We start from the raw sequence: 19,485 nt of genomic DNA, 5'->3' as shown, positions 1-19,485 counted from the left end.
AAAATAATAATGCCTGTCGACATAAATCAGAGAGAGAATTTAACTCGTTTCCCTCGACCGAGTTGGTGAAATTTTATTTTATTAAATCCGCGATATTAAATCAGGAAAATTTACATCGATGGATCGAGCAAAGCTGACGGCTGTCTCACTTTTTATTCCACCCCCATAACGCGTTTCGCGTTTGACTGGGAAATTTACTCTTATACATTATATAATTTCCATTCCTTTATCAATCCCGACATTGCTGTTTAATATCGATAATCCTTTCGCATTCCAAGTAACTTTACCGAACTAATCTCTTGACGTGTAATCTGACAGTCATTACGTGATTTTTTAAATATCATTCAAAACTTTACCATCAATTTGTTGTTGTATTTTCGACGATTTTCCTACCCTATTCGGGATACGCGAGCCGGAGGTGGCGATAAATCACAATACATACATGTATACTCATGTACAGGGCGTGCAGACCGCAGACGTCAAAACATCATCGCAATGTTCGCAACAACAGCTGCTGCTACGGGTCACGAACAGCAGCAGCTGGCGCCCGAGGACCGTCCAGGATATTGCATCAAGGGTTGAAAACTGTGGTATTGGTCGGTGGTCCGCTTCCGTTCTCTGTCAATTTGTTCGCTTCCCTATTAGTTTGCTAATTCCGAGGTGACGTAGCGTAAAGTTGAACTGTATCGAATTCGTCCCCCTTAATTTGGAATTTCTGCATGGACGTGGAATATTTTTGGGTCGGAGAACGGAGATGCGTTATAGCCGCATATGGCCTTTGAATCAACTAATAGTTTTATCGTGTGCATCGGTTCGTTTTCTTATAGAATTTCCGGTACAAAGTGTCGATCGCTTTATCGGCCTGCATGGTATCGGAGGGTTCATATTACTATTATTATTATTATTATTATTATTATTATTATTATTACGTGGTTCTCGGTTAAGGCCGTGACATAAAATCGACGTGTGTCACGTACACCGACATATCTGTGCGGAAAATTGACCATTAAATTTTAGTGTACGGTCTGAAGGACTTCGAACCTGATTCAATAACGTTATACGAAAGTTTTAAAGTTCGTACTTTTTGTGAGGATTTTCAAAAGTTCCGCAAATCTTTTTCATCACATTCCGATAGAATCACGATTGAAGTTTCTGATTCTTTTACGGCTTTGAAGATACCCTTTTTCCTGCAGAAAATGTTTAAACTTTTTTCTTCTTCGTAGTGAAAGGGTTTAAAGGATAAGAAACTCGGAGTTTTTTCTGTTAAACGTACGAACGAAATCACTTTCTGTACCGGAATGTTATCACATTTTAATTTTTCTGACGAACAATGCTTTTTATTATTACAGTTACTGACCGAGGTTATTGTTTTATACACGGTGAAAACTGAGAGAACGTTTCGCGAGTAAATTCTCTCTACCAAATTTTCACGGTAGTCAGACGTTGCCGTACGAGGAAATATTGTCGCGGTACCGGTGAATTTATTGCCATACGTGACACATACTGTTCGGTACATATAACGGAATATTCAAACAATTCCTATTTCCGAAATTCCGTGCAAGCAGCCTCACGGCAAACTGTCGTAAATCTGCGTACAGTCGAAGCGTTCCGCTTTGCTCTTACGTGTATTCAGAATATGTAGATTAACGATGCCGTGACCCGAAAACCGTTCGATTTATTGTTCTCGCAAATTAGACACAGATTTTTAACTTACAATCGCTTTCGTTTTTTTTTTTTTTCTTACCCCCTTCAGTAAACCAAATTTGTGTTTTTCGCAACTTGTCGTAAGGAATCACGTTGTCAGCCACGAAGCGAGGTTTCGGCCTGAAGAAGCTTAATTTTTTAGAGGTATATAATAAGTTGATCGGATACCGATAAGTGATAATTGCTTTCGTCAAAAATCATCTTTTCTTATTTCCTTAAATCCTCTAATTCAATTTATCTTCTTGATTACGTAGCCGATAACAATCGTTTGAGAATTGAAATCCTGCTATTTGCGTGATCGCGAAATTTCACGTGGAAAATAGCCGGTCTGCGTATTTTGAAGAAGGAGACGAGAGCCGTACCTTCTATAAACCTTTTTTTCTTTCTTTCCACCCCGCGGCAGAGAGGAAGAAGTTATTGGTATATCATGTATGTATGGAGGATCGACGTACAGTTAGAGAAATGCTACAAACCGAGAGGGATACGGAAATAAGAATTTATATTCGAAACGGTATTGCCGGAGGTTTTTGCTCGCAATACGTGCTGAGATACCGTCGAGAAAACAGAGCGTGTATTATACGTATAGCCGAGGCTTCCTTCTCTCTTCGTTCCCAGGCCTCCGTTTATACACCCATCCATCCCTCCTTTGCGAATCTCTGGGCGTTCACTTCCGTTCAACCGACTAGCAGCTCCTTTTCCCGGGGTTGTACTTGCATTTTATAAGGTACCGATATTATAATACTCGACTCTGCGCAAAGCGTTCGCACGCTTACAGATGCAGCTTGTACATTTATACAAAATCCGAGCTTGCAGCGCGAAGTATATACATTATACATGTAACGGCGACGAAATTTCAAAAGCGCTTTTCCCGTCTCCGTCGAGATGCTGTGTATATAATGTACATGTACTGCGGAATTCGCTTCGCTGTAGACCTTGTGTATATTTGATCAGTTGAGAGACGAATTTCTCGCCTTCTAACGATCAACTGGAAAATTCACCGGGAAAGTAATGAAGAATTCTCAGTGCCAGTCACCTCGGCTTCGGAAGTAACGAGAAGAGGTTTCGTTTTTATCGTTATTATTATCGTTTTGTGTGTAATCGAACGGACGGTTTTTTTATTATACATTATTTCAAGGCGGTCACGTACCTGGAAAACCTCAAAAACCTGGAAATATCAAGGAATTCAAAAGAGATCGCGGAAACCCAGGAATTGTCGGAATTTTTATTTTGGTCATTGAAGAAACTGAAAATATCATTTTACCATAATGGGAATTAGAACTGATTTTTTGAAGTGACAAATTCACTTGTCTACAAGCAAACAAAAAAAAAAAAAAAAATTCGCCAAAACCCTACTTTTTTGGACATTATGTATTTTTTATTTCAATTCGAATTGAATTTGAACCGATTACAGAGTCAATAAACCGTACGATTTAGGTTATTTCAGTAACTTACTAGAACTGGGAAGATGTCAGGGAATTTTTTTTCAGATCTCAAAAATAAAAAAAAAAAAACGTATACAATTATACACACATTTACATATGTGTATAATATGTATATATATATTTGCGTGTAAATTGCGAATCGATCCTTATTTCTTATCCTTCCCCGGAAATTTGGCCCCGTTCTTCCGGTCGATTCATCCCTGCCGTCCTAAAGTTACAAGAGCTTCCAGGTTGTTCGGGCTTCAAACGATCCTCCTAGACCGGCGGAATACAAATTGCTCGCCGTATCTACCCTAGCTGTTACTACGATGGGGCTCAGTCAATTCTGGGGGCGAGGAAACATCCGGCACGTCTGCCAACCGGCTAAGCCATATCAGCCTGCGGTCAGTTTCAATTTTACCCGAATTTCGGAGGACGGGCGAGACGCGTGTTTTCTTTAGAAATGTTGCCTCTCTGCTTCGCGAGAGCAATTCGACTCGATTATTATCAACGTTCGCGCAACGAGAGTAATTCACGGTTGTGTTACTTGTGTCGAAATAAAACTCGATCCAAGGGTTGCGAGAAAAATGTTTGCATACATATATTATGGATTTCTTACAGTTTTTTAGGAAAAGAAATCGATTGTAAGAAAAGTTTCTTTTTTCGAATGAAATCATTCGACGCTCCGTTGAATATTCTTGTACGTAGACGCGGTATTTCGTATTCATGCTCGCGCTGCAAGCCGCGGCATATTATACGTATATAATATCTAGTTATAGAATAAAAGTGACCCAATTTACTTTGAGGGAAATAAAGTTTTCTTCTGATCGAGTAGCAAGTTGGAGTTGGGCAAATTTTTTACTCTAAAAAATTTAAAAAACATTAATCTTACCCGATTCAACTGCAGATGCAACTGTATAACCTAATTTGTTTGTTACATTCCTCATGAAAATCTACCGTATTATTTTGTCAGAATCGTATAAACCGACGCGAGACAGATAAATAAACTGCAAATCCATTTGAACTATAAACTTCGTTAAAATAAACAACTGCTGTTGAGTTTGAAGGGATGTTTTGATTAGTTAGAGAGAGAGAGAGAGAGAGAGAGATAAAGGCAAATCCACTTTTCTCTACACAGTTAATATAATCGATTCTTAAATTTTGGTCAACAGCATATTAGCTGTATAATTGTGGCATCCCTGAAAACTGTATAAATCCCCACGTTATATAGACGCAACGAAAGCAAACAGCTTTCACGACGAAAAGTATACAACATAATGTCTATTCATCAAGCTACGCACATACGCGTTAATGTTTTATATCTCGTAACTGTAATAATATACAACTTGTACGTGCCGGCTTAAGGATGTCATGGCCTATATATTCTCAACCAAAAGTGAGCCCCGTCGACAATATTGAATACTTTATGGTAAGACAAAAATCGGAAGAAAATCAACCGTAACAAAAACGATAAGAAAATTGAATTTGAATAACAATAATGCCCAAAAGTTGTCAATAAATCGTTTAAACAAAGCATTGCTTAACAAATTATTGGAGAATTTTTTTTTTTTTTTTGTCGTGTTAAATGAATTCGTTGATTATTCCGAATACCCAAGAACTTGTAAAGATTTTCAGATTATTTTAAAAATACCGCTTTCGAAAATAAAAGATTTTGGTACATGGAGGGAAAATCGTGAGTTTTGGATACGTTTTCGTAAATACAGTCTTTACAAATTTTCAAAAATGGTAAATTTGAAAGTAATGAGAAAATTCTTTAAAACTTCTTATGCATTCAGGAAAATGACAAAAATTTATTTCACATAACAAAGAAAATAAATAAATTGCTTAAGAATTTGATAAACGATACTTTGTTTCATAAATTTATTGACAACCTTTGGGCATCATCATTATTATTCAAATTTAATTTTCTCACCGCCTTTATTGCGGTTGATTATTTTCAGATTTTTATCTTATCACAAAGTATTCAATATCGTCGACAAGACTCATTTTCGATTGAGAATCTACGGCCAGTACATGCTTTTAACACTTCGAAAAAGTTTAGGTACCTACAACATCGTCATGATAAATGGGTCACTTTTTACGTAGTGTCATAAATCCTCCAGGATAACAGGTGATGAAAAAAGCTGGGCAATTATCTACCTATCCGTGCAACACGTACTGTATCATGTATGCCTTAGACTTTTTACAACTGGAAAAGTAACCGCAGTGGTCGACTAGCGAAGAATCGTAAAATGCCTGATTTAGATAAAAACCGTTTCAACGGCTATTCGCGAGAAAATGAACTTTTTCGAGATGGAACAAACCGGTGGAAAATGTGTAACTGGTGGCTACATTTCATTTTCCACATTCGCGCACACACATTCGGAAAATTGTACTTTCAAGTTTCGTCGACGAAACGAGTCGCGCTTTTTACTACCAATCTGCCAGAAGCTCTTACGGTCGCCGTTTCCCTTAATCCCGACGCGACGGGGAAAAACAACGCAAAGTCTCCGTACGTCTCGACGGTTTCTTAATAATTTTCCGATATGGATCCAACGTCCTCTCGAATGTCCGACAACCGGCTGCCGCCAAACCCAAACCAAGGAGCGATGGGCTCCTCGAGGTCTGCGATCTGGAGGGTGGGAAGAAGCTTGGCACCTTTCCACCTCGTATTAACCCAATTTCCCGATTACCGACGTAAACGCGAATAGCAAACTGTGTGTGCCACGCTGTCGATAACCGGATGTCCTTCTACAGTAACCAGTAACGGAAAGAAAAAAAAAAAAAAATTAAGAACAAAATTGTTTCCTTTCCCCTGCAACGTCCGATAAGAATCGGAAGAGAAGAAAAATTTCTTCAGATGTGCAAATGTGGAATCTATCGGATCGCAGGTACAGCGATATTATTTTCCGCTTCTCTGCATATCCATCCTGTAAAATTCTATCCACCACTCATCCACCATAAAATACGTGGATACATGTACTTGGCGAGCCTTTCTTTTTCCTTCATCTATCCTTCTGCAGCGGTGAAACGATGCTTCAAACGTTTTTCTTGTCCGTTTTCAATCGGGGTGACAAAAGGAAGAAGGAAAAATTGTTTTTCTCTGTTTTTTTGAACGGTGAAGAAGAAGCGAGGGCCTCGATTCTCGCCCAACACTCAGCTATCAAATAGTTCTTCGATGGTGCAGCACGTTCCTCGGAATCAAGAGGCGCCGTGAAGAGCTACGCAAAGAGGAGGTCGAGAGGTAAAAAATTGTCGAGTGCTGTCTATCGAGATTGATGAAGAAAGAGAACCACGTATAATATTCAGAAAGAGAGAGAGAGGGAGAGAGGGAGGGAGAAAGTGAGATATATCAATAAAAATAATTTTTATTTGGCGCATGAATATTTTTTATGATAAAAACCAAGTCCGACACTTTTTTATGTGATGTATCACAAAGAAGAATTTTCATATGGCATTCATATACGTATATTATATCTTTTTAGACTTCAGTTATACTTGGCTATTGCTGGATTTCAATGGGATTTTCAGCCCGGTGTCGAATACGGAAAGGGCCGCGTTCTTTTCTCTTCGCCTCTGGCCCGGTCGACTCATTGTCAATCGATATCAGGAACTGGCTATAGTTTAGCGCCAGACGGAGGGTCGCAAGGTCGCCAGGATGAGCCCCGGGCGGGCGGCTTTCGGATATTCAAATTCATGCCCTGAATACGGGGAATCCATAATTCCACATCTTATTTCTGTCCGATAACTCGTTCAGGGACCGAATCGAATTATCGGTGGGTAACGCGAAGAAGTCGAGCTCTTTATCGAGTAAAACGACTTTGACAAATGAGGGGAAACTGACAGACTCATTGTCCGTGCCGCGTTGTCGTTATATTTTACAAAGATGAACGAAATTAGTTACCGCGTGAATCTAAACTTACAAAAATTAGCGATAGAGGAAAAAAATCTGTGTTATTACCGTTTCTTTAAATCCATATTTATGAAGAGTCGTTAACTCGAACTGCAGTTTTCATGACTTGAGCGCTTTAACGTTAACGAGCGTTCTGGTTAGTTTGCAATAACGTTCACGCGGAGCAGTAAAATTAGTTTCAACGTCTAAAAATAAATTCTCGCTTCACAAATAACCGTAGACATGTGAGAAGCAAAAATTACACATTATAATACGTATATACGTATAACACGGCATATGTTTCGCGAAAAGTTGCGCCATAGCTTAAATTGTTTTGCTTCTACGTATATCATTGCGAAGGCAGCGAAAAGCTCCCCCTTCCCATCCCGATGTAAAAGTTGCACAACAGAACACGGAGGGTTGCTCCGGGTGTGCGTGTATCATGGGCGGCCATTAAATTCTGCGTGTATTCCGATAAAATTCCATACATCCGCGGAAGGTATAAAATGTCCGGCTATTATGCCTGGATAAACATCGACCGTTATTAAATTATAAACTGTTGGAAGAGGGTTTGCAGTCTCATACTTTCGGTTTTCACCGCTGCTGCGCGGCCGCGGTAATAACGCCGGAACCTTCGGCTACGCTGCACCCTTGTATGCATGCATGCATGTGTATAATGTGCTGAGCCGCCCTCGTCCGGCTCAGTTCGCCAACTCCTTCACCTTGTAGCATCGCCTACTTGCCCCACTGCAGCTTTACTTGTACACTTGCCTCTCGACTTACCCCTGCGAAGAGGAATCCCGCCAGGGAATTGAAAGCTGGCACAATACCCTTCCTCGCCCTGGAAGATATTATAGATGTGTGTGTGTGTGTGTGTGTGTGTGTGTACATATCCACCTTTTCACCCCTCCCTTGAAGGGGTGGGATAATAAGGGTATTTCCTCGATATTATATATACCCTCTGGCAATCTTTCGACGGTGCAGCAGAATATTGATCATTATTGCCGATATTAATATCCGTCGAATGGAACTTCCTCCCCGCATCCCCATCCCTTAGTTTCTTTTTTTTTTTTTTTTTCTATTTATGCATTATCGTACGGTGATAAAAATTAGATTGAAGAATATTTCTTGAGAATATTAACGATGCCGGCTTATTATCTACACAAGCTTTTATCAAAGACTCTTGAAAGAATAGGTATAACATTTTTCAACGTCGGCATCCAATCGATGTTGGGCACTGTTTCTACTGTAATAAAAAAAAAAGACTTGAATTGAACGACTTTTAAAGCATGACTGTAATAACGATCAATTATAAATGCTGGGTTGTAAAAAAAAAAAGAATCACGCCATTCGTTATTACTGTTCTTTAATAATATTGCGAGCGAAGGGATGCAGGATTCTTACAAAATAATTGACAAAAAGTTATCCCGTTATTTACGGACAGCTGAATCTCAAAAAAGAAACAATAGATCGAGTGTAAAGCCGACGTTGTTATTCCCAATCCAATGTAATGAAAAAATTTAAGGTACTTACACGTGTACCGAAATCAAGATAATTGCAAAGAATTGCTGCAGCAGCCGTCTCGTCTCATCTCCCCGATTCGTGACCTGCGGTTGACGAGCGTTCGGGCAAATTAGTAAGGTACTTTAATTACTAATTAGGGTGGGTATCGGAGTCTCCGGAAGACGTCGTCGTCGACGGATTCACGACTGTGGTGTGCGAAAGACGAGGAGGGAAGGAGGTCAGAGGGTAAACCTCCGGTAGTTGAGACACGTACCGTGAAACTAATGTAAAGGGCCAATTTATCAGCCCGTTTTCTCTGCCAGTTCGGGTTACAATTCCATACCCTGTGCATACACACGTATGCCTATATATCCATATATATGTGTATGTATGTATATAGAGGTGTACACAGACTTGACTTTTCCTTTGTCCTGTTCTTATCTCGGTTCAAAAGTTCCGAATTTCACCCTGAAACTCCTCGACGGTCTCGCTGCTACTGCGCCGTTCAACTTGCGTTTCGAAATCTCTCCCGACCTTCAATACGTCAAAATGTCACCCCAAAAAAAACTTTTCGAAACTTTTATCTTTTCTTCTCTTCGTTTCCGACTTTGGCTCAACGGGGAGAGGATGAAAAAACAAAAAAAGAGGGAAAAAATTCGAAAAGTAAACTCGATCATTTTTGTTTCGCCAATTTTCTCTTCAACCAATATTTATACCGGATCTATCAACCCCTTGACGTACCATGGAATTTCTTCGGTGAAAAAATATCGCTACGGTAGATCCGACAGCTTTCGTACCTTTACTGTCTCCCTCTCTCTTTCCATTTATATATATATATGTGTGTGTGTATATGTATATTTTTCAGGCTGATTAAAATTGCAGATGGTAAAAGGAAAAAGGTGAAACATATGAAAAAGCAGACCTCGTGCCGCGGGTGAAATGGCACTTGTAAAAAATCGACTCGTACATACGAAGTGTAGCTACCCACGACGCACAATGCCCTCTGCACGTTACACACCCGCTATGTACAAGGTATACACGTTTATCCAACCTGACAGAGACGGAGCGGAAGCTTGCTCGTAAATTTGTCACGTGGTAGGCGAGTGTATACGCAAGTGTGTGTGGAAATGCGCGTACGCGTGCGTGCACGTATGTACGTATGTAGAACGCGGCGGAACTCCCAGGCGTGAACCCTGCGCTGCACATCTCGCCCGGGGTTTACCCCTGACACCCCCTCGTGACGATCTCACTGGTGACCCCGTCATCCGCGCACGTAAGGCTTTGCCCGGTTTCGATAATATACATACACCCTGCATACCGTGCGAGAATTTATGAAATTTTGGTTTATACTCGGTTCTACCGTGCTTTATGCACGTACGCCGACCATTCCCTGTTAATCGAATGACAAATGGTCGGACGAAAACGCTCGTTTTCATGGACGGAGACTCAGGCGAACCTCTGAGTGAAAAATTTCATTAATTTAAATCACTTTTCAATTTTTGATTACGATTTCTGTTTATGCTTACAGATATATAATATGCGTGTGTGTATGTGTATGTATGGATGTATATATTATATATATGTGTGTGTGTGTGTGTGTACTATATATTTTTCCTTTGAAAGTTATTCGCTGAAAATGGTGGAAAAACGAATTTCCTTAATAATATTCAAGTCACTCGGATTTCGCTCGCATGAAATTTGTAATATCGTAGGTATACATAAACTTTTTCATCGTCCGTTTGCAGATTAATTGTTTTTTTTTTTTCTTCTTTTTTTCAACGGATTTTCGTATCCTTTCTATTTTTCTCTTTCCCTGCAAACCCTGCAAATTATAAAAACCAAAAAAGAGGGCAGCCGGCCTGAACTTTTTCCTCAACCTGACAGCTGAAAAGAAAATCTGACTCAAAACCATGAATTTGATATCAATGCGATATGTGATATACATTTTTCTTTCTCCCGTCAAGGTAAATACGAGAGTTCTCTCATCGGTTAAGAAATATCGGAATATTTGAGCGTGGGTGTTGTTTTAATTTTCGGATATACGTGCAAATTATTTTTCCACGCATTACGGGTCAGCGATACGCCAAAAGTTTCATGTACGAACCTTTCGAGTAAATGGCCAATACTTCGGCTGTGTTTGTAATGTATAGGTGATCCCAGATACATGCGAGACTACGTAATGAGGGCAGGATCCTTTGATCCGGGTAATCGGGTAGGTCGCGTGTAATCCCCGAGTTACGATCGTTATTACGGTTTTTTTCTTTTTTTCTTTTTTGTTTTTTCGCCAAACGCGAGGACGGGCTTAAGGGGGTCCTCTAGTTTCTCGGCTGTTTTTTTATGGCTTTTTCAACAATTTTTTACGGGCAAAGCATCGAAATAATCAATCTCATTGTTTTTGCATAATCTTTATCAACATTTAAATGAGCTTTACAAATTTTTTAAAGTCAAAATATATAATAGAATAGCAGCTATAGTGGCCGACAGGAAGACATCAAGTAGAAGAGGTGCTTGACGGTAACCAAGATTGCGGCTGTTCTGCTTATCTGAAATCAAAAAACCAAACGGCATTTTAATCTTCATATTCAAGACTAGCGATTGAACTAGAGTGAATTTTAAATTACAAAAATTGACATTTTTATACACTTTTGAAAATTACATTCTATTTTTTACTCATTTTTTCTTAAGTTTTTCGCTCGTACGAAAAAAACTATCGAAGCAATCATGATAATTCTAGTTCAATCGCTGGCTTATAACATATTAAAGATGCTGTATAAATTTGAACAAGATCGGTGCAATAGTTTCTGAAATATCGTGGTTACCGTTTCCAAAAATGGTGTTTCGAGAAAAACGCGTTTGAAAGTTCGCGCATGTGATTTATACTAAAAATTCCATCTTACCGTCAATCTGCTATGCCTGGACCATACAATAGGCCTTCCTCTTCTTCTTCGAAGTCACGCAGAGCTGCTCTGTCTTCTCTTTTCGCGATTCGGGCCTGTTTTACAACATCGCTCGTGCGCCTTTCTGAACGGTCGATCCGAGAGCTATCACGCTGTTCAACATATCCTTTAGCTTGTGGGCCGATTTTCACTCCCATGGTTTCCAAGGTCTTCAGGATAGGTTCGAATCCTTCGTTGAAGATTATGACAGCGAGAAACGTGGCGATTTCAACCACTTTTGGCCCAGAATGGAGGTGCTTCGGAGCAAAAGTCCAGATTTTTGGGCATGAATCTATTTCTTTTCTTTCTCACACTTGCACGCCATAGAAATTTTACTTTTGCACTCTTTACAAATAACAGCCGAAGAAATGGTTGAAAATACACTCACAAAATTCAAAATACAATACAAAACAGTCTGTTCAACGCTCACTTCAAAATTTTTATTTTGACGAAGTTTCGTCGCTGACGCCGATGTAAACGACTTGTCTTGTTCAAAAGTGTGTCGGTTGCCTGCGAATTTTCGCTTTTTAGGTCGATCGTAACGAGCCGGGGCGTCTCTACTTCCTTTCTTGAACATTTTGAAAATTATTTTCAAAAAATCAGCTACGTGCGACTCGCAAGAGAAAATATAGTACGCTTCGCAAGTGCCACAGCAAAACTGAACTAAAACTTCACGGCGTCTTAGTCAATATTCGAAAGCGTCTGTCAATGGTCTCGGCTCCCCTTTACTCGGGCCTAATTCACAAAAGGTTCAGGTAGCAGTTAGATTTAGGGATATCAATACAATGGTCAGCGCCGCTCGGCTTTCGGAGCAGCCCGGCGCGCGCTCCTGCTCCGTTCCAGGGCTGTAACTTGTGAACCACTTCGAATATCGAAAAATCCTTTGGCACACATTTTCTACACATGTTGTAGATGTGATTTATGAAAAAAAAAAAAAATCGATTTTTTCGACCCGAGAAACTAGAGGACCCCCTTAACTCTCGAGTTTCTCTCCTACTACAGCCCGAGTCCATTTCTACAGAATTCTTTTCACCGGGGTGCGAATAATTGCGAAAGTTCGATGTGATCGCTATGCAGGAACGACGACGAGCTAGATTTACTGCCGGGATTCAGGGGGCGGAAAAAAAGGTTGATAGATCAGCAAGTCGTTTTAAACTGGAAGCGCACACTCATTGATCGTTAAACTCAGGTCGCTCTGGGATGTGTGTTCTTCGTTACGTTTAGGTACACTAGAATATTCCAGTAAAGTGGGTATTATTACAACGACGATTCTAATATCGTAAATGTTCATCCAAGTAACCGGTTAGTATAATTGTAGTTGTATTTTCAGTCGAATACGACCTCAACCACACTTTGTCGTTACAACAACATCGAACCATCGTAATTTTCACAGGAAAATACAGTACGAGTGACTCGTAATCGTCAAACGGAATGGAAAACGGACTATAGATTTTCCGGTTGAGTTACAACACTCATTTTCAATTTGAATCCAAAACAATATTTTTCGCTTATGGTAAGGAATGAAAATGAGTAAGAATAACGTACGGTAACCACAAACATAGAAATTTCTCTCTGTTACGGTTTAATTTTCACCATTCGTACGGTAAAATAACAACAACAATAATAATAATATTAATAATAATAACAAAAACCTGATACAATTTACCAAAAACCGCTGAACCGTATTTGAAATAATTTTTCATTTTCTCAATGTTTACCGAAATGCAAAGTTGACGGAAAAATTGTGGGAAAAAACAACATGCACCGTAAAACACGTGTAGTGCATCGGTGCGGATCCGGAAACAATAGATGAGCACTCTTATATATTTCGACCCAATTCCCTCGCACAACTCGCGGTATATTCAGCGGAGGAACTGAACTGAACTAATCCATAATATAGGTCGTAAAAGGTGTTGCGTCATTTTGGAACCACCCCCGTCCGTATTGAGAATCGTAGCTGGATTGATTTGCGGGGAATAATGAACACTCGATGTAAAGGGAGAGAAATAGAGTGGGGTGTAAAAATGGATGAAAATGGATGAAAATGGATGAAAAATAAGCTTCGAAAGCACCGAATGTATGAGTTATTGTTCCATTATACGCAGTAGGGATCTCGGCCTTGTCCTAAAAGTTCTCCTGCACCGAAGGACTGAATCGATAATCCCTGAGGGTGCAGCAGGGAGACCCCGGGAAGCCGAGGCTATTCCTAGGGATGTTTACGTTTTCTTGAGCCGTTCCTGCGGAGTCGAACCATCGGTATATTCCCCGAACGAAATCTCTTCCGCAGTTTCGAGCCTCTCCGCGGTTTTTTCCTACCCGGTCTTCTAAGCCTCGCTGTTTATCCATACATGAATTTTATTTTCACTCCAACGAATTTGGATAATTCGTCAACAACTTCGCCTTAACAACGGTTCGATACTACCGTTTGAATGCTTAGTGACGAGGTGTTCCGATGAATCCGAATTGAAATCGCAAAGCAATATTCCCGCAGTGCCACGAGGTGCAAACAGCTCCTAGTTGATACAGCGTGAAACAAAATTGGCGTCGAGTTGCTACGCGTTGCTTGTAGAAGACAAACGGTGTGGATGTTAATCCCTTAGAGACGCAACTTCCGAAGACCGATTTTCCAATCTCTGACTCCGAATTCACCCGGGATTCGAGTATCGTGTTTACGAGTACCGGTGTGTTTCGTTTTCTTAAGTGCCCTAGGTTGATACTTTGAGCTTTCTTTGCGAACTGTAATCGCTCGCAAGCGGTGTTTACTCTTCGCAATACCTTTTCCCAACTTCGGTTTTGGTTGTATATCGATAGATTGAAATCGCTGACCGCCGTCTGATGCACGGACAGAAACCAAGTCAAATCCTCTGCTTTACCTCGACGGATTTCGCCTTTGAACTTGAAATGTTTTTTTTCTTTTATTTTAGACAGTACTTTTCTTAGCGATTGAATAAATTTTCCCGACATGCAAACAGATTCTTAGTTACGGAAAAAACGATAAGCCTGAAAATAATTTTAAAAGTATAGTTGACTGTGAAAATTCTACAGACATTGTTTGTTTCAAGTTACAATTCTCCTGTACTGTTTTTCTTTCTGTTGCCAAAGCTTATTAGCTCGACAGATAAGCTCTGGTGTAATTCATATTGGGTAAAAATTCAGTACAGAAATATACGAGAATATAGAATATATAAACGATCAGGCATGGCGAGAGCGACGTGGGGCTTCCGTATACGTATATAATGTAAGTTTATACTTGAAACCATTCAAGATAAATCGATCGAAAAAAGTCCCTTAACGGCGTACGCAATCTGCAAGACGGAAAATACAACAAGTATGGCAAAAGTTGGTATAAGCAATTTTTTAGCTACAAAAATTTTCACGAACAACTTTTTTGTTTCCCTTTTCTTCTAATTCCCTTTTATCTGGCGCCGCGTCGCTAATCAAACACTTGAATCCTAGTTACGCGTATATAATAACTTTTAAGCTCTTATGTACATATACCGCGGGTGTTTGTAATCGGTACTTAATATTGTTTCGAAATTTATCTGTATATTTTCGTAAGCTTGAAGCCTGCGCCAGGTTTAGAAAACCTACGGCAAAAAAAAAATTAAATAAAAAAGTGCTTGAGAATTTGATACGAAATAAAAATTCTTAAACCTTAAACCGTTTTTACCGTTTCGACGATTCTTTCTTCGCATGCATAAGTGTAACGAGTATATCAGACACATTTGTGAAAAATGTTTCAAATCGGTGTCACCCTAATTATACGCGTAAATACGTAGAACCTAAATAGCCGTATGATTGCTTAAACTCAACGAGGTGCAACGATGCGTGAGAGAAACTCACCTGAAAACGCTTTCGGGTTGATTAAATCGGTTGCAACGAATCTTGCGTGATTCCATCAACTTTACACTTACCTATTTACAATAGTGTTACTTTTACATCGATTATCACTCTAATTAATTGCGTCACAGAAAGTAATTACACTCGTATCACTAAAATGTATTATGCTATTGCCATGTGTGACTCGTTTATATTAAATAATTTTTAAATTCCCCGTATAATTTTGTCAATTTTCGTTCAAGTAAATGTTGCGTGGGTTTTTTTCAGCAATGATTCATCGATGTCTTACACTCCTCCACACATACGACGATGCGATTAACTTTATCACGTGCATACGAGTGTCTAATTATATCCAGGCGTATATTACTTTATCGGCTAATTAATCTCGGTCAACGGATTAACGCAGATACACCGTGTAACATACTGCAATATATTGTTATACGTGCGCAACGTAACAGATAAAAATATTACGGATAAAATTTTATCATTGCTCGTCCTTACTTTCGTTCTTACACCTTTAGTTTTCTTTGTGTGTGTGTGTGTGTTTTTTTTCAAATTTTTTCTTCTACTTTCCAATTCGATTTTCCAATTTTTTTTTTCTCTCTTGGGGAAAAAAATAGAATCGATCAAACGACCGCGCTGCTTCCGTTTAACCGATATAACACAGCAAACGACAAACAGACGTAGCTATCGAACTGCGGTGTGTCGACATACCTACAATACACATCATTCGCCGTTTGTAGCGCAATGCGGAATTCTTACGTGGCACAAAAGTGGAAATTATATATAAAATACCCTTTCAAAAATTGTTCGGTTTGTCAATTTTTTCAACAGAGAATCAGTATTATGTCATCGCAGCATACAAACAGGTGAATCGATATCTAAAGAATTTAAATCGGGTAGAATCGCCCTTCCCTTAATACCCCCGAAAGTTTAAGTGCGGAGCATTTAAAGCTATCGGGCGATGAAAACCTCGGCGATTACGCTTCAAACACCGTATTAATCCCCATACTTGTTCCTGTACAAAGTAACTGAAAGAGACGGCGATAAGATAATCCTTGTATTTAATTCGCCGGTGGCAGGGATTAGAAAATTAGAACCCGAACCCTGAACTCTACGGCTTCGCCGAGAATCTCTCGCGAATGCTCGCGATTTGCGGGCGATGACAAGATAGTTTATACCTATACGGTACAAAGATGACCCGAGGCATCATAATATGCACGTAACGGTGGCACCTAGTCGTATCTACTGCAATAAAAAAAAATATATATATATATATATATATATACCCGCACCAACGGTAATCCGATTTAAAATGTACAAGGTGTGGCAGGTGCACGTATACTATTTTTTTTTTTTTTTTTCTGTTCCGGTTTAAAAAATCTTTTCGACGTTTTATCTCTTAAAAATTATTTGCCGAAGAATATCTATACTTTGATTGTCTTTCTTGATTTCTCTTTTCTTTATCTCGCAATTCATCGTATTTATGACGTGTAATCCCGACACGTATATACCGCGGTAATATAATATTTCTATCACGTATTTTTCCATAAATTTAGCGCAGGATATGGGATAGATATATGTGTATATATATTATATATATAGATGTATGTATGAGCGGCATGGGCAGTTTCTTTATATTGGCCTAGCGCGAAAATAGAATCTTGTACATACAACGCAATCCCCCGGAATCCTTTCCGGAACAGAAACCATTTCTTCTTTCTTTCGTCTCTGATTACAGCCCCATCCGCGTCGGTCTTTTGATCCTCTTACATTTATCTCTCTGCAGCGAAAACTCGCGTATGTGTGTGCGTGTGTGTGTATTTATGTGTACAGATGCATGTACAGTATACGTATACATATATCGCGTGACTAATGCCAAAAGGGTGTACTACAGCAGTTAGATAGGGATCCATGCCAAAAGGGCGTATAAAAAAATTTTTTTTTGCCATTCGACTTAAAATCACTCGAAACGTAAAGATCTGCAAAAAAAAATTTTTCGATGTACTAACGCCAAAAGGGCGTATAAAAAAAATCAAGATTTTTCAAAATTTTGAATAAAAATTGCATATTATTGAGTAAGGAATAAATTAGAAATTATTATCAAAAAAATAATACGCCCTTTTGGCTTTATAACTTGAGATATACGCCCTTTTGGCTTTGAAATTTTTTTTTTCATTTTTGGCTTAGAATATATTGACAAAACGATTGGCACAAAAAAAAAAAATTATACGCCCTTTTGGTTTTGAAAAGCCAAAAGGGCGTACAATTTTTATACGCCCTTTTGGCATTAGTCACGCGATATATATATACATATATACCTAAAGCTTTTCTTCATCGATTCAACGAATGGCGAATATCGGCAATAATTCAACGATTTATACCCACAGTTTTATGGTCTTATTTTTCTGTCCGTTTTGCTTTAAACTCTCATCAGGTGTGCAGGAAAAAGCAAGAGCTGCAAAGATTGAAAACTCGAAAATCTCACTGACGATACAATGTGATTATAATATATTTGACAAAAATCTTACAAAATATCCTTCAATTAGATATCTCTTTCAATCGAATTTCATGCTAATACAGTGTGCAGAAAATCGGGGAAATTCGAGTGGAAAGAAGGCACAGGTTTCGACTAGCTTTACCAAGCTTTACTGGCTTCAGGACTTGATTAACGTCGATCGTCGCGTCACGATTAGACGGAACGTCGTTCTCGGATCAATTGACGACGCGCACCATGAACGAAGATAAGAATTTCGATGAAGACGCTGTTGAAAGCTGCTATGTTGAATACGAGGACGAACCGATGCTGTTTAAAACACCGGCCTGCTTTTTCATTCTTATCCGATCGTATCGTGGAGCTTATGAAAATGTTCGTATCATCGATTCTTTGTAATACCTACTTTGTTCTAAAATCGCGGAATATTTCATTTCACGAACAAAAAAAATTTTTTTTTTTTTTTTTGTAAGAATACTTTTCCATCAGGAAAATGTGATATGTTGTCCTGTCGCTAGTTGGCTCGTTATAATTGTTAATATTTATTATTACAAGCTACTACTCAGCTCGTGTATAGTTATTTGGAACTAGTCAATAACTGCTACGGAGATTTTCTATTTCGAATTGAGTAATAGGTAAACCAATAAAGGGTGCCAATTTCGCCGACCCTTCCGTACTCGCGTCTTCTTTCCTCTATTCGTTTCTCCCTTTCGCCCATACTTCGCTTGTTCGTGACGGGCGTTCACCCCCGCAGTAAACTAAATGACCGTAGCTCGTGGTAAACAAACTCGTTGGCCACTTGTGCACCCCATCGATCACGCGAGCGAACTCGCCCTCGGCTCTCTCTCTCTCTCTCTCACTCACTATCTATTTCTCATTTGCAATTTCGTTAAATTGGATAAAAGCAGACAGAAAATCTTTATGCCTTTCTTTTTTGCTCTCAAAATTACGCCAGTAATGACTGATATTCCCAATCCCCACATACGTACCTGTAACGTGAAACGTAAAAAAATTCAACAGTTTCATAAATCAAAGCTAGAGATATACGTTATTTTAAGTTGAAAATTTTTTTGCCAAACCCTGGAAGAAGGGGAGCTGCTCTTTTACTCCATCTTTAAAATGCGACCGATGTGCTTGGAATCTATATATCATATACAACGAGCCTTATGACGTAGGTAGGTACACTGCGTTATATACCAGCATGTAAGATGCTTCGAGCGATCACATGTCACAAGCATGGGTAAACGTACGAAGAGAACACGTGCTTGCAGCTATGCAAGTTTCTATAGACAATACGGAGCATTGTTTTCCTAGATATTCTCAAATTTTAAAGAGCGCGTAGACACTGTGTCCCCTTCGTAAGTTCACAAATTATTGTTTCAAATTTTATTCGCAACGATTTCATTTGATCCAAGTTCATTTTCTGTACACACAGCGTACGCACGAGATGCGCTCCAAGATATAATATTTATTTAACGGTGACCGATAGCGATATACGACGGGAAATTAATTTCTCAATGAAAACCGAGATTGGTTTATTTCACATCTGGGCAATTTTCATATTTCAAAGTATTCCGCAGTGTGTCTTTAGGCAAACGTACACGTATATGTATATATGTATGTACGTACGTATGTATAATGTATACGTCTATATACCTGCCTAGAAACTCTGCAGAGTTCACAGCATCACGTGCA

General features: G+C 39.2%; 1 protein-coding gene and 1 long non-coding RNA gene across 8 annotated transcripts in view; one reads left to right on the top strand and one right to left on the bottom strand.

Annotated features, from left to right (window-relative positions):
• The window catches only part of LOC124174907 (syntaxin-1A), an 86,003-nt gene that overhangs the window by 38,619 nt on the left and 27,899 nt on the right, over nucleotides 1–19,485 (top strand). The gene's annotated exons all lie outside the window — the stretch shown is intronic.
• On the bottom strand, nucleotides 10,964–19,053 carry LOC124174913. Its single transcript, XR_006869029.1, has 3 exons — nucleotides 19,041–19,053; nucleotides 11,418–11,569; nucleotides 10,964–11,063 (listed from the first exon to the last, which is right to left on the bottom strand). It is a non-coding gene; the product is annotated as an uncharacterized LOC124174913 (long non-coding RNA).

The sequence above is a fragment of the Neodiprion fabricii genome, chromosome 2 (assembly GCF_021155785.1).
Source record: "Neodiprion fabricii isolate iyNeoFabr1 chromosome 2, iyNeoFabr1.1, whole genome shotgun sequence".
In the NCBI taxonomy this organism is placed as follows: Eukaryota; Metazoa; Arthropoda; class Insecta; order Hymenoptera; family Diprionidae; genus Neodiprion; species Neodiprion fabricii.
This window is presented reverse-complemented; position numbering and strand designations above follow the sequence as displayed.